Raw genomic sequence first — 15,286 nt, 5'->3', positions numbered from 1 at the left:
AAGCCACTTCTGAGATGACTGACTCACTTGGTTGTTGGAGGGGTTCAGTTCCTCACTATGTGGGTGTCTCTCCAGGGCTGCCTGAGTGACAGCTGGCAGCTGACTTGCCCCAGAGCGAGTGATCCAAGAGAGTAAGCAGAAGCCGTACTCTTCTATGACCTACCTTCAGAGTGACATACCTATTACTTCTGCCATATTGCATTGGTCACACAGACCAGCCATTGTACTAGCCTGGTAGTATGGGAGGGGGATACACAAGGATATTAATACCAGGAGGTGGGAATCAGTGGACCTGGCTACCATGTCATGTTTGGAGGAAATGTTGGGCTTTATTGACAGCCAACACAGGGAAGTTGGAAAGTTTCTGTTAATCTTACTCTTTGAAGGGCTTGATTTCCTAAATGAGGGTTAGAAAACATTGCACTTTACCGTTATTCAGAATGTTAAAGAAGGGACTTCGCTGGTGGTCCAGTGGCTAAGACTCTGTGCTCCTAGTGCAGGGGACCCAGGTTTGATCCCTGGTCAGGGAACTAGATCCTGCGTGCCACAACTAAGACTCGGCACAGCCAAATAAGTAAGTAAATAAATTAATTTTGAAAAAAAAATGTTAAATAGGGAGTGGACCTAAAAGTTCTGTTCTTATGGTTGGGTTTTCAACTGCGTGGGCTCACTAATCTGTCTCTCAGGTTGGTGCTTTTCTAGTTGTGTGATCTGAACATTCCTGGGAAGTTGAGTACTGTGGGGATGAGTAGGAGTGATGAGCCTTTGAGAATTTTTCAGGGAATAAACCATGACAGAGGGTCCTGAATTGGACTTCTTTACATTGCTGTACTACAGGAATTTAGTCCTAGTTCAAGATACAGCCAAGTAGCATAGCCATATGGAAAAAAAGGCTTGAGTCAGATTTTTAAATGTATCGATAGGTATAGTTATCTTGATAGAACATTGAGGAATGTAAAGTGAAGAGAATATGTAATCTGTTACTGGGGCAGAAGTTCTCACCTTTTCAATTTTCTAAAACAGTTCAGTAAAAAGTATCTAGAATCAAAGCCTACTCCAAGAATAACTGGGAGCATAAAGCTAATATGAATCAATCACTGCTTAAACAGGCTGGAATTTAAATCTCAAAGACTTACAGCCTGTTTTTTTTTGTTGTTGTTTTCTTGTTTGTTTTTTTTGCGGTACGCGGGCCTCTCACTGTTGTGGCCTCTCCCGTTGCGGAGCACAGGCTCCCGACACGCAGGCTCAGCAGCCATGTCTCACGGGCCCAGCCGCTCCGCGGCATGTGGGATCTTCCCAGACCGGGGCACGAACCCGTGTCCCCTGCATCGGCAGGCGGACTCTCAACCACTGCGCCACCAGGGAAGCCCCCTATAGCCTGTTTTAATATTAATTTGTGATGGAAGCTTAAATCCAACATTTGGGAGAATAGTCTATTGTGCAGGGATATTTGGAGTGAGTGAACTTGGAATTAGTTATTCCTGATATACTGAAACTAATCTGCCACATAGCTGAATTTTGTCCCGATTTTTACTCTTATTTATTTACTGTCTTCAAGAACTCAAGACATCCTTGGGACTTCCCTGGTGGTGCAGTGGGTAAGACTCTGCGCTCCCAATGCAGGGGACCCAGGTTTGTTCCCTGGTCAGGGAACTAGATCCCATACGCATGCTGCAAGTAAGAGTTCACATGCTGCAACTAAGGAGCCCGCCCACCTGCCGCTACTAACACCTGGTGCAACCAAATAAATAAATATTTTAAAAAACCCTCAAGACATCCTTTTATAAAGGAATCTAAGTAGTATAAATTAAATCACGTTAAATGGCTGTACCCTCAAGAAGATAACTGATTATAATGTTTTTCTTTGTTTCCTTGACCAAACTTCGTTAGTTCGTCTTTTAGAAACTGTACTTACTGGCAATATCAAAAGTTCTCTATAAAGATTTGAACAATCTTAAATCCTATTTGTCACTAGTAATCTCTGTACTAAAGTGAAAACTATACTAAAAACAGGCACCACAAGTATAACTGCTTATGCAGATGAAATTTGAATACACAACTTGAAATAATTAGTATATAGAGCAGTAAAATCTGGTAAGATGAAGGCTTTCTTATAGCAGTCTAAAAGTAGTTTAATGACTTTCTTTATCCTTACCATCTTCCAATGTGAGAAAGTTATCTGCCTTTCGCTGGTGTAAATGTTGAAAACTTTTTGCAAATTTATTGAACACCTACTATTCTAAGCTTTAGGGATATGTCAATGAACTAGGCAGATAAAAATCATAGTCTCTTTAAAGGGAAGTAAAATTCTAATTAATTTGCATAGAATTCATGTCTAAGTAGAGGCCAGCTTCTTTACTAAAATAACAACCAGAGCCTCCAAGGACCTTGACTTTAACTTTGGAAGGAGCTTGGTGGAGAGGAATATTCTTTATGCTGACTTGCTGTCTTTAACATTGGTTTGAGTATAAACAAAAAGCCTAATTCCCATAGAAGAACTGAGACTAAAAATATGAAAGGGAGTGCAAAAGGGATACAAATTCAGAATTTATACAACAGAAACCATCTAAGTTACATTTTGTAGAGTTTCTGCTTGTCCCCCAGTTCTCAGCCTATCCCATTCTAAACTGCCTTGAGGAAGCTACAATTTAGAAACAGCAGACTAGCTCAACTGGCACCTTAGCTGGAGATTATACTATTAGCCAAATTAAGAATGACCTTCCACAAAATGTGACCTTTTGCCTCAAAATCCAAAGAAAACTTCTACCTCCGTAGGTCTTCCTTCATCATTGGTTTCTCTTCTCTAACAAATTTCTTCTGATGACAGACACTAGGAAAGACTACCTATTAGGGACTTGATTCAATTCATTTGTTTTACGTAGAAGTAAATCTATATGACCTTTGTTCATACTGTTCAGGTTTCATCAGACGTCTTATTTAGTTGCTTATAGTTGAAACACTGATAACTCTTGCAATTTTTTAAAAATTTTCTTTTTTGTCTGCGTTGGGTCTTCGTTGCTGTGTGCGGGCTGTCTCTAGTTTCAGCGAGCGGGGGCTACTCGTCGTTGTAGTGCGTGGGCTTCTCATTGCAGTGGCTTCTCTTTTTGCGGAGCCTGGGCTCTTGGCGCATGGGCCCAGTAGTTGTGGCTTGCAGGCTCTAGAGTGCAGGCTCAATAGTTGTGGCGCACGGGCTTAGTTGCTCCATGGTATGTGGGATCTTCCCAGACCAGGGCTCGAACCTGTGTCCCCTGCATTGACAGGTGGATTCTTAACCACTAAGCCACCAGGGAAGCCCACTCCTGCAATTTTAACTGCAACTACCGTATACTAAAAGCTTCCCCTTCTCTTGTAAAACCCTCTTTTCCTACATAAGATTGTCTAGTGTCTCTTCACTCCAAATTGAAATCCAGCTAGTAATATGTAACCTGGGACAAATTTAGAGCATGGTTTCTGGACTACTGCCAGTCCTTAAAGTTTTTTTTTTTTTTTTTAAATGTTCTTGTAACTTGTGGGACTTAGTACAGAGATAAGGTCAAAGAATGTACCCACAGTGGTTCAGGCACTGACGATACAACAGTGAAAAAGATAGGCATAGACCTGCCCTGGTGATCTTAACAGGGAACAACATTACATTATTTCAATTGCCATGAGGTACTGTGTTGGAGTGGTAGGTATAATACATTTTACAGAATTTTGGAGAAAACATTTCAGTCAATTTTTACTTTGGTTCTCAATACAAAATGAATAATTGTTAATGTTTTTATACCTAAGAGTGGGGGGAAAAAAGAGAGATGAATGATCATTGTAAAACTTTGGAATTGAAAAGCCCAAGTTATCTCAACATTTCAATACAGAACCAACTAAGTTTAATAAAAGCTAGACACAAGTATCAGGAGCATACTGTCAGCGCTCACCAGCTAGATAATGGGAAACTAACCCATTCACAGTGATCACAGAGGAGAGAGACTAACTTAGTAAAAGCTATAGTTTATACAAAATATGAAGTTCCTTTGAAACTGAATGAATTAATGGAAGAGATAAAGTGATATACCACATTCGTGGATGTGAAGAATATAAAATGCCTGTAAAAATGTCTGAAAGAGTGAAGTTTAAAAAAATTCTAATAGGCATATCCTCCAGGAAAGTTACAAAAATCATAGTTTTAAAAATATGGTCAGATTTAACAGTTACAAATAATTGTATTAGAAAGGGGACTGCAAAATTTTGCATTAACACAGTTTTTCTGTCTAAAGAGCTCATACCTAAGAAAAACATTGAGATCTTTTGATGGTGAAAGGACATAATTCACAAAGGAAATACAATTAATGGAAAAGGAAACTCTAATAAGGCAGCTTACAAAAGTATGTCCTTATTTTTGCCTAAATGATGAGAATTTGAAAATACGTGCATCCTCAGGGCCTAACCCCACTGTCTGGCACTGAATTCATTCATTACTATAACACTTACTGAAAGATTACCATGTGGCAGGCACTTTGATCGATGCTCTCACTGAATTCACACAACAGTCTTTTGTGGTAGGAACTTTCATTAGCTCCATTTTACAGTTTCAGAAACAGGCTTAGAAAAGGTAACTTTCTCAAGGTCACAGTTAGTTAAGGGGCTGAGCTCTATAATGCTCACAATAAATATGATAAAATATGGTATCTCAGTATTACCCAGCTTTTAAAAACTAACAATATGATTAAAGTGGAAGAAGGCAAGGTATAAAATGTACACAACAAAGAATAGATGAGACAAATAGAAAACAAATGGCAAGATGGAAACTTCAAATACAACCATATTGATCCTTATATTGAATGTAAATAGTCCAAACACACCAATTAAAAGGCAGAGATTTTTCATACTGAATTAAACAAAACAACATGCTACCTATAAGAAACCCACTTTAAATACAAGTGAACCAGAAGAGGGGTAGAAAAGATACACCATGTAAACAAAAATGAAAGGGAAGTTGGAGTGGCTAAATTAATACCAAAGTAGATTTTGGAACAAAATATATTTCCAGGGATAAAAGAGGGATATTTATGATAAAGGAATCCACCAAGAGAATATAATCTTAAATGAATATGAACCTAATAATAGACAACTGACGAGAAATAGACAAATCTTCTGTTATAGAGATTTTGAACTCTTGGTAAGTATGTCACAATATATTAAAGAGGATTGATACTATGCAAACCACATCCTTTAACCACACCAGAACTAAACAAGAAATCAGTAAATCTGGAAAATCCCCCAAATATTTGGAAATTAAGCAACATTCTTCTAAATACTCATGTGTCTAAAAAGGAATTGCAAGAGAAGTTAGAAAAAAATTGAATAGAAGGAAACAAAATATGTCAAAGCTGTAGGATTAAATGCTTAAAAGATAATTTATAGCATTAAGTGTGTATATGAGATCTGTTTTTCTTCCTTGAAGTATAGTTGATTTAGAATATTGTGTTTCAGGTGCACAGCAGTAATTCAGTTATTTATTTCAGATTATTTTCTATTATAGTTTATTACAAGATATTGAATCTAGTTACTTGTGCTATATGGTAAATCTTTGTTGCTTGTATATGAGATCTTGAATCAAAGATCTAAGATTTTACCTTAAGAAACTAGAAAAAGAGCCAGTTAAACCTAAAGTAGGCTGAAGGAAGGAAATAATAAAGAGCAGAAAGCCATCAAATTGAAAACAGTAAGAGTAGGAAAATTAAATGAAACTAAAAGCTACTTCTTCCAAAAACTAAAATTGATAGACCTCTCTTCTAGCCAGACTGACCACTCCCCCCGACCCCCTACACAGAAGACACAAATTACCAACATCAGCAAAGAAAGAGAGGACATCACTACAGAACTTACAATAAAAAGATGATAAAGGAATATTGCAAACCACTTTATTCAATAAATTCAACAAATAACATGGACAAATTTTTTTGAAAGACACAAGTCACTCATGTCACCCAAAAAGAAATAAAAGTTTGGCAGTTCTTCAGAAGGTTGAACATATGACTCAGCAGTTCCACTCTTAGGTATGTAAGTATATAATTTCAAGAGAAATTAAAACATGTCCACACAAAAACTTGCACATGAGTGTTCATAGCAGTGTTATTCATCATAGCCAAAGAGTGGATGCAACCCAAATGTTCATTAACTGATGAATGGATAAACAAAATGTTTCATATGCATATAATGGAATATTATTGAACCATAATGGGTGAATTTTAAGTATGTGAATTATATCTCAATAAAGCTGATACCAAAAGAAAAAAGCCAAATATTAGAAAAAAATAAAGAATAGGTAACTTGAATAGCCTTATATGTATGAAAGAAATTGAATTTGTAGTAAAAATCCTTCCTGCAAAGAAAATTCCAGGCCCAAATGGCTTCTCTTGTGAATTCTAAAAGATATTTAAGGAAGAAATAATACCAATTCTACATTCTTCAAGAAATAGTAGAAAAAAGAATATTGCCTAACTCATGTTATGAGAACAGCATTCTACTAGTACCAAAACCAGACAAAGACATTACAAGAAAACAGTAGACCAATATCCCTCATGATTATCTCAGTAGATGCAGAAAAATTCAGTACTCATTCACGATAAAAACTTTCAATGACAAAGGAATAAAAAGAAAATTAACTTGGAAAGGGTATCTGTAAAAACCCTACAGCTGCCATCATACTTAATAGTGAAAAACTGGATGCTTTATGTGTGAGATTGTGAAAAAGGCAAGGATGACTGCTCTCACCACTTCTATATAATATTGCCCTGGAAGCCCTAGCCAGTCCAGTAAGACAAGAAAAAGAAATAATAAGCCTGTATGTAGATTGGATAGAAAGAAATAAATTGTCTTTATTTACAGATGATACGATGTAGTAGAAAATGCTAAGATAACTTAAAAGAAATACTAGGACTAATAAGTGAGAGTAACAAGTCCACAAGATACAAATATCAATCGTATATCCAGCTATTAAAATTAGAAATTTAATAACATTTACAATAGCATAAACATATGATAGAGATAAATTTAGCAAAATATATGCAAGACCTGTATACATAAAGCTATAAAACACTCCTCAGAGAAAAATTTAAAAGACCCAAATAAATGGAGAGAACACATTCATGAATCCAAAGACTCAATATTAAGTTGTAATTTCTTCCCAAATTGAATTATAAATCCCACTCAAAATTTTAGCAGGCTTTTTTTTTTCTTCTTGACAAGCTTAGGTCTATATGGAAATGCGAAAGACCTAGAATAGTTAAGACAATTTTTTAAAGAACAAGAAAATTGGAGGACTTATATACACTACCTGACTTCAAGACTTACAAAGCTGCAGTGAATTAAAAAAAAAAAAAAACTGCAGTGATTAAAACTGTGGTATTGGTGTCAAGATCAATAAATAGATCAATGGAACAGAATAGAGTCCAGAAATAACAACCACTCATATATGGTCAACTGATTTTTGCCCAAGGTACAAAGACATCTCAGTGGAAGAAGGATGGTTGTTACAGTTGGTGCTTGAGTACTTCCCTGGTGGTCCAGTGGTTAGGACTCCATGTTTCCATTGCAGGGGGCACAGGTTGTGTTCAATAACTGGTTGGGGAAGTTCCACATGCTGTGCTGTGCAGCCAGAAAGAAAAACAAAAAAACCACAATTGGTGCTTGAAAAACTGGACTTCCCGATACAAAAGAATTTTTCATCCATAGTTCTGTGATATACAGCAATTTAAAATGCACCGTGGATCTAAATATAAAACATGAAACTATAATACTTCTAGAAGAAAAATAGAAATATCTGTGTGACTTTGTGTTAGTCAAAGATTTCTTAGATATGACCCCATAAGCATAATTCATAAAAGCCATAATTGATAAATTGGACTTAAAATTAAGAACAACTATTTGAAAAACAGGAGAATGAAAAGACAACCCAGAACTGGGAGAATATATTGTATATCACACATCTGATAAAGGCTATGTAGTCAGAATCCATAAAGAACTCTTAAAACCCCATAAATAACAAATGACCCAATAAAAATGGGCAAAAGCTTTAAACAGAACTTCATAAAAGATATACAAATGGCTAATAAGTACATGAAAAATGCTCAGTATCATTAGTCATTATGGAAATGCAAATTAAGGTCACAAGGAAATACCTCTATACACCTATTAGAATGACTAAAATTTTAAAAGATTGACCATATTAAATGTTGATAAGGCTATGGTACAATTCAGATCCTCAGAGTCTACTAGTGAAAATATAAAATAGTATAACAACTTTGGGAAACAATATGGCAGTTGTTTAAAAAATGTACACTTAGCACCTGACTCAGCCATTCCACTGGATATTTACCAAATTGTTACCCAAGGAAAATGAAAGCAAATGTCCATGCAAAAATTTATACACAAATGTTCTAGCATCTTTATTTGTAATAGTCAAAAATTGCAAACAATCTAACTGTCCACCAACGTGAATATATATGATATATCCATATGATGGAATACTACTTAGCAACAAAAGCTAATGAATTATTGATACAACAAAGTGGATGAACCTCTCCCTCCCCCCCCATGCTGAATGAAAGAAGATAGACAAAAAAAAGTATAAACAGAAAGATTCCATTTATTTACAATTCTAGAAAATGAAACGAATGTAGTGACAGAAAGCAGATTAGTGGTTGCCTGGAGAACAGGATGAGGGCAAGAGGAAGGAGTGAATAAGGAGGATGAGGAAAACTGAGGGCAGGCTAGATATGTTCATTTTTTATTGTGGAGATGGTTTCACAGGTGCTTACAAACTTCAAAACCTGCCATGTTGTACATTTTAAATATGTTCAGTTTATTGAAGATTCCTTAAAAAAGCGATCTTGGTTTTGTCCCCCTCCCCCCCAGGATACTAGGTGAAAATATTTGCACAACATATATCTGAGAAAGAACTTTTATCCAGAGGGTACAAAGAGCTTTTACAACTCAACAACTAGACAAGCATCCTGCTTTTAAAATGGGCTAAAGATTTGAACACTTTACCAAATAAGATGTGTATCTGTCCAATAAACAAGGAACATATGCTCAACACCAGTAGTAATTAGTGAAGTGCAAATTAAAATCACGAGAGACCACTTCACACTCACCATAGGGCTACAATGAAAAGGACTGACCATATCAAAGGTTGGCGATGTGGAGTACCTGGAATCCGCATATATTGCTGTTGACAATGCGAAATACTACAACCATCCTGGAAAACAATTGACCGTTCGCTTGTACCGCTGCCATTCATTTCCGAAAGCTTCTAAAAAGAGCACGCAAGCTTGGAGCCTCTCTAGCCCTCCACGCATCTGGGGATAGGGGCCCAGCGTGAGCCCCCCGCGGGCCTGGCATCCTGCGACGCGGGGCGCCCGGAGGTTGGGTAGAAGAAGGGCGTGCGCACCCCCATTCTCGTGCCCCACCTGGCTCCGCACGCAGGGGTCCCCTGCGAGGAGGCACACTCTGCGCGGCCCCCTCTTCTGGGAGCAGGGAGGTGTTGGGTAGAGTAGAGCCCAGAGAGCCCCTCCGTCCCCTAGTCTTTCATCCCCAGGAACAGGAAAAAAGAGGTGTCAGGAAATGAAACTGGGGAGGCAAGCAAGGGGCTTGTAAGTCATGCAGAGAGTCTTTTAGAGCCACTGAAGGATCTTAAGTACGTGGGTGAAAATCATATTTACTCCAGCGGTGTGAAAAATGGATTTGGCCTAGAGGCAGAGAGACCAGTTTCACTTGGCCACCATATTTTATTATCAGTGTAGGTACTATAAGCACATGTCAGCTAGCCGGGAGTTGGACTGGTGCGATATTCTGATGTCATCCTCTCATCTAGAGCCGTAAACCAACGTTGAATAGGCAAAGTCAACGAAGAGATCTATGATTGGGACTTGGGTTTCAGTCGGGAATGAGGATTAAATTAAAAAGCAAACATTCAGACCTTTCTGTTGTTGTTGTTGTTGTTGTTGTTAATTTTTTATTGAAGTATGGCTGATTTACAATGTTTTCCATTATAGCTTATTACAAGATACTGAATATGGTTCCCTGTAGTATACAGTAGGTCCTCGTTTTTTTATATAGTTTGTATCTGTTAATCCCGAATTCCCAATTTACCACCCCCACCTTTTATCAAATAGAAATTTAACATTTCTACACTGTGCCAGAAAGGTATTCATGTATGTTTTCAATGGTGGTCCAAAGAAACTCTTAACAACTGTTTTCTGAACTGTCAAAACTATTTGTGTTATTTTACTTTAGGCTCAATGCATTGCACTTCCTTGGAAAATCATACATACCCGAGATATGATGTTTATTAACCAGAATAATTTTTAACAAGAATACCTTATATTCTGATCACAATGGAAATTATTTCCTACAGCTGGACATACTAACTAATACTATACAATTTCGGGCGCTATATTAGCATTACTATTAGGCTCTGAATCCTAGGGTCTTATCTGCAGCTTTGATTTGGGTATGCTAAATGCATTCAGAGGCTAGAACTTTATATGCTGAGATGCAAGAGTTAAAGAAAATTTCCAGGCTGTTTATCATGCCATAGTTTACAAGTAACACTAAAGGCCTTCTGTTTCATCATAGCTTTTAAACTGCTGTACAAACATAAGGTGTGGTTACTGTTTAACTTTACACCTTTTCCCAATACAAGGTCAGCTTCCTCTGTACACAGGCTCAAGTAATTCCCACTATGCCATGCCCTGTGTGCACCTTCTGGAAGTTGCCTGGTCTAGCCCCTGGACATGTAAGATCTGGGACATTTCCGAACCTGGTGGTGGAAGCGCTTGGCAATCTTTCATCACCACTAGGTGGAGGACACCTGTTTCAGGGGAGGAGGGGTTACGAAATAGGAAGTAAAACCAGGAAAAGGGAGTTGTGACCACGGTTCCAGGGCCCCAAACCCATCTTGGAATTAGCGGACCCTCAGGTCTCCATGCCATCACCCGCGGCTCTGTACCTCCCAGATCTAGGTCTATAAGAACCCAAGCTTGAAGTTCCAAATCCCATCCCCGAATGTCACATATTCGCTTCCCCCAGCTAGGAGGCCCCCAGGACATTTCTGAACACTGTCATCTCCAGTTCGCAGGAATCCGCCTTTGTGGCTAATGAAAAATGACAGATGACCACAGCCAACAAATCTGAGCAGCGTCAGGTCAGCAACGATCTTCCAGTGAAATGGCAGCCGGAGACGTCTGCAATCTCTTTTTTCTTCCCCACCTCCTGTGTTACAGAGGCATCATCCCGCCTTCCTGCCCTCTAGGCTAAGAGGATCTCTCTAATCGTTTCTGAAAGCCTTCCGTGCCCTCCTCCTTTCCAGTTTTTCCACTTCCAAACTCCTACCGAAGACGTGTGAAGCAGAACAGAGACCATGATACAAAGAAGTTTCTTAAAACACCTCCTTTTCTAGGTTCTCAAGGCGTCCCCTTTAACGAACCAGGCCCACCTCTTTCCCATTCACCTACTGGCTTTCCGTCCTGCCCATCACTCTACCTTTAAGAATATTTCCTGTTCCTTCAACCCAACTTGCACACCTCCGCCCCCCGGCCCTCCTCATTGGGCCGCCAGAGGCCCGTTCACTCTTCACTTTTCCCTCCACCTCCTCCCGCCCTCTAGCAGAGCGCAACGGCGTCTCGGGTTCTGATCGGCTACCACGGCAGCCTCCCCGGGATCCGATTGGTGCCATGAGTGGCAGAGGCGGGACCGCGGTGCACCCAGGATAGGCTGTTAGCTAGCCGAGCGGCGGCCGCGGGAGGGGCGGGGGGAGGGGTCGGGAGGGTCGGGAGGGGCGGGGGGAGGGGGGCTGGGAAAGTTGAGGCCGTGCTGCCGCCGGGTCTCCGGCCTTGAAGGCTCGGGCTCGCAGCTGCGGCAGTGGCCGCAGGAAGAGGCGGTGGGGGCGGGGGGAGAGGAGGGCCTGGGCCCGCGCTCCCCCAGCCCCAGAGGAGCAAGCGGCGGCCGCAGACTGAGAGATTCGCCCGGGCGGTCGGACAACCCTGTGGAACCCGCTTGGGATCATGACCCAGGCTGGGGTCGCCGCCGCCGCCGCGGCCGAGCCCACGCAGCCCCGGGGTGAGTGACTGCTGGAGGGGGCCGCTGACAGCCGGGGCGGGGGGCGGGGGCCGGGGCTGCGGGGGCGGCTCCGGGGGGCGGCTCCGGGCTCTGCTCCACCCACCCCTTCCCCGCTCCCGGAGGCGAGGGCTGCGCAAAGTGTGTCTTCCTCCTGGGGACCCCTGCGTGCGGAGCCTAGTGGGGCGCGAGCGCCGAAGGTGCGCGCACCCCTCTTCTCCCCGACCTCCCGGCGCCCGCGTCCCCTGGTGCCAGGCCCGTGGGGGGATCGCGCTGCGTACCGACCCCCGACATGCGCGCGGGGCGAGAAGGGCTCCACGCTGCCCCGAGTGCATAAAGAGCTGGGCATTCAGGTTCATACCGGATGGCCTTTGCCCGCCTCCTTCACCTTTTCCTGTTTCCTTCATTCCCTCTTCTTTCCTTGCCCTCCGATTTTCCTTCGGACCCACTGGTCAGACTCCTGTGACTTGCTTTTTAACTCTGACACCTGTGTCGGAGAGTTAGGCTTGCGTCTTCTTTTTAGAAGCCTTTCTTTTCCTTTCTGAATAGGAACGATTCTCCCATACCCGCTGGCCCCTTCCCCCTCCCCCCACTACGGTTACAGTGGGATATGGTCCTTCGAATTTATTAACTTTATCTGGAGATAAGAGAATGCATAAACCTATATGTGGGATCCCAGCTGATGACTTCCAGCTTACGTTCTCATGCTGTTTTTACTATTAAGTAGATATATTGACCTAACACCACACAAAACTAGACAGTTGTGGGTAACTTAAGTTTGCGGAAAAAAGAGAGTTGCTTACTTATCAAAGTACAGATTTCTTGAATAAACCCTTCCGCGAGTAACAGATTCTGAAGCATATTTGTACCTTTGCTTTTTCTTAAAAAGCAATCAAACAAGCAAACCTGCTTTTTGAAGGATCAACAGGCTGTCATGCACTCTAATCACTTTGATGACTTTTTCCTCCTACACAGGACGCGTGTTTAATGTAGTACAGAGTTGCTGTATGGGATACATTTGGTGTTTCCCTTTATTTGTGAAGTACGTTAAAAGTAATTGTTACAAAATAAGCAAAATACTTTGTAATCATTGCACTAATGAAACCAGGAACAGTATCCTGTCTCAGGAACAGTGTAAAGAAGAACTTAATCTCACGTTTTTCTCTAATCTAAGCAGTATGACTTTTTTATACATAGGTATTACATTCTCTCTATATTTAAAAAAGAAATTTTGTAAAATCCAGATATGCATGCAGCCTAGAACATTCTTTGGAATAAAAGCACCTCATTGCAGGGATTCAAGGGCAGCATAGGATTGAAATGCTATAAATAATATTCCATGAATTTTATTTCATGGAAATAAAATTCTAAAGTTGCAGACTGTGCAGTCAGTGAAATAGGCAGGTAAGAGAAATTGATCTGCTGTTTTCCTATTTTCAGACCTTAGCATTGTCAACAAGGGAAAAGAAACATAAGAAAACTGAGAATGTTTAACTCAAGTTAGGAGATAGGCTTCAACAGGCAATCAACTCAAAATTGTTGCTTATAAACAGAGACTGAATCAAGCTTGGGTCTTAACCATATCTTTCATGTCTTACCTTTTTAACCTCTAACCCAGTGGTTCTCAGTCTGGACTATACAGTAGAATCATCTTATGTACTTTTACATTTTAATGCCCAGACTGCTTGCCCCAGAGAGTCTCTTACTTTTGATGTGGGGTTAACCTCAGCTGTAGGTGTAGTTTTTAAAGCTCCCCAGGTGTTTCAATTCAGCAGTCAGGGTTGAGAACTACTATGTGTCTAGAGCAACGTCCAATCCACTAGGCTTGCCTTCCAGGCTCTTCTAAATTAGGCCTTCACTCATGTGTCCAGCTTTCCCCCCCGCTACTTCCCAGCATGAGCCTCCTTGTGGTCCCACAGATATGCAGTTCAGATCCCTGCTTTTGTTAATGACATTGGTCTTTCTCAGCATATGGATGCCCCTCCCTGTGCGCCCTCTCCCCAGTGACAACAGTTCTAACCCTAAACTTTAATGAAGGTTTTCCTGGACAGCCCTTTCTCTTCAGTGATTGGCTCCCTTTGAACTTTTAATCCACATATTGTTTAAAAGACTCCCTTTGTGGTTACATCATGTAGTGGTTTAACTTTCTTTTTCTTTAATATATTTATTTATAACTTCTTTTGTATATGTTTTTCATTATTCTCAAACTTAACGGCAAGGAGTATTTTATTTTGCGCTCTTCTACAATAGTTTGCTCTAGGTTGGATTGATTTGCTTTGAAACCTCCCCACTCTGCTTGCAACCATAGTTTCAGGTTTGATTCCATCCCGGATGTTTCTGTCGTGGTAGCTTCCTCACACCTTAACTCACATTGAATTCATGTATGGATGTCAGTTTCTTCCATGTATTTTCCTGACTTCTTCAGTAGGTTGATGATTTTCTGTGGCCCCATAACAGCTTGTACTTATTTCTGTGTTAACACTAATCACATTGCCGTTGAGTATGTGTTTATCCACCTTCTCCATGAGCCTGCTACCCCTAGAGCATCCACATTGAGAGCTCCAGGAGGTATGATTCACACTGTATTCTTAAATACCATTGCAGCATGTGGAGCTAGAACCCCGTGAACATAGCAACTGTGTTCTCTTCATCTTTGTACTTCTGGGACCTAACATAGCACTTATTAGTAGGCACTCAAAAAATGTTTGTGAAATGAGTAAATGACTGTTGTGTTATGTATTATGCAAAGATAACCATATACATCTTTAGCATAGGTTGATTTGGCATTAACTGATTTCACTATTAAATATTTTTATGTCCTAGACTCCTATTATGGATTCATTAGGGATTAGTGGAATTTAAGTAATTATGGTTATGATAGATCGCTTAAACATGTAATCATCCTTCCAACATGCATGGAAATATATGCCTTGAGTCTTTTATTCTGAGCTCTGGAAGTCGACTCTTGTTATCTGTAAAATATTTGTGGAACTCTAAGAGAAAAGCTGTTAACTGTTCAATTAGATAATTTTTCTTTTTCTCATTAAATTTTCCATACGGGTACAATTGCACTACTTCAGAAGTCCAGATCTTTTAATTAGATCAGTAGGGCATAATAAATTGCTCCTATTAATGTGCTAATATCCTGTTTTTAATTCAGTTCATCAAGTATTTATTGAGTGTTTACCAC

The 15,286-nt window shown here is 40.3% G+C and overlaps 1 protein-coding gene across 2 annotated transcripts in view; it reads left to right on the top strand.

Annotated features, from left to right (window-relative positions):
* The first annotated feature begins 11,928 nt into the window (after window positions 1–11,928).
* Window positions 11,929–15,286, top strand: part of USF3 (upstream transcription factor family member 3) — a 43,726-nt gene continuing 40,368 nt past the window's right edge. For both annotated transcript variants that reach the window (XM_030836808.2, XM_030836809.2), the window contains exon 1: window positions 11,929–12,099. The gene's annotated coding sequence lies outside the window, so the exon portion shown is untranslated. The remainder of the gene's footprint in view (window positions 12,100–15,286) is intronic.

This window comes from Globicephala melas, chromosome 4 (genome assembly GCF_963455315.2).
Source record: "Globicephala melas chromosome 4, mGloMel1.2, whole genome shotgun sequence".
NCBI classification, from domain to species: domain Eukaryota; kingdom Metazoa; phylum Chordata; class Mammalia; order Artiodactyla; family Delphinidae; genus Globicephala; species Globicephala melas.
The sequence above is the reverse complement of the archived record's forward strand: the minus strand, read 5'-3'. Positions and strand labels throughout refer to the sequence as shown.